Here is a 1,176-nt window from a genome sequence, read left to right on the forward strand (position 1 = left end):
AAGCATGTCAGAAGGACACTTTTTGGTCAGTTCCTTGTATCTCTCCCAAGCTTCATAGAGGGATTCACCTTCCTTCTGTCTGAAGGTTTGAACATCCACTCTAAGCTTGCTCAGCTTTTGAGGAGGAAAGAACTTGGCTAAGAAAGCCGTGACAAGCTTATCCCAAGAGTTCAGGCTATCTTTGGGTTGAGAGTCCAACCATATTCTAGCTCTGTCTCTCACAGCAAAAGGGAAAAGCATGAGCCTGTAGACTTTAGGATCTACTCCATTAGTCTTAACAGTATCACATATCTACAAGAATTCAGTTAAGAACTGAAAAGGATCTTCAGATGGAAGTCCATGAAACTTGCAGTTTTGTTGCATCAGAGAAACTAATTGAGGTTTAAGCTCAAAGTTGTTTGCTCCAATGGTAGGAATTGAGATGCTTCTTCCATGTAAATTGGAATTAGGTGCAGTAAAGTCACCAAGCATCCTCCTTGCATTATTATTTTCGGCTGCCATCTCCCCTTCCTGTTCGAAAATTCCTGTAAGGTTGTCTCTGGATTGTTGTATTTTAGCTTCTCTTAGTTTCCTCTTCAGAGTCCTTTCAGGTTCAGGATCTGCTTCAACAAGAATGTTCTTGTCCTTGCTCTTGCTCATATGAAAAAGGGGGAACAGAAAAATAATAATAGGGATCCTTTTTACCCAGGTATAGAGGTTCCCCTGTGTGAGTAGAAGAAGAAAAGAATGTAATGTAAAGAAAGGAAGAAGAGAAAATTCGAACACAGATGGAAGAGGGGGTTCGAATTTGGGTGAGATGAAGTGTTAGTAGATGAATAAATAAATAGAAGGAGATGAGAGAGAAGGAGGATTTTCGAAAATAAAATTTTGAAAAGGGGTTAGTGATTTTCGAAAATTAGGAATGAAATCAAATTAAAATTAAAAATTGAAACAATTAGTTAATTAAAAAGAATTTTTGAAAATGAGGGAAGAGATTTTCGAAAATTAGAGAGAGAGAGAGTTAGTTAGGTAGTTTTGAAAAAGATAAGAAACAAACAAAAAGTCAATTAGTTAGTTGAAAAAGATTTGAAAATCAATTTTGAAAGGATAAGAAGATAAGAAGTTGGAAAAGATATTTGAAAATCAAATTTTTGAAAAAGATAAGAATTTTTTTAGAAAAAAGGATATGATAGAAAG

General features: G+C 35.4%; 1 non-coding gene across 1 annotated transcript; it reads left to right on the plus strand.

The window, feature by feature from the left end:
• Window positions 1-108, plus strand: LOC148549181 (small nucleolar RNA R71). Its single transcript, XR_015898705.1, has one exon. It is a non-coding gene; the product is annotated as a small nucleolar RNA R71 (small nucleolar RNA).
• Window positions 109-1,176: the final 1,068 nt, after the last annotated feature.

This window comes from Arachis ipaensis, chromosome B8, assembly GCF_059453495.1.
Source record: "Arachis ipaensis isolate K30076 ecotype BB chromosome B8, ASM5945349v1, whole genome shotgun sequence".
Taxonomy (NCBI): Eukaryota; Viridiplantae; Streptophyta; class Magnoliopsida; order Fabales; family Fabaceae; genus Arachis; species Arachis ipaensis.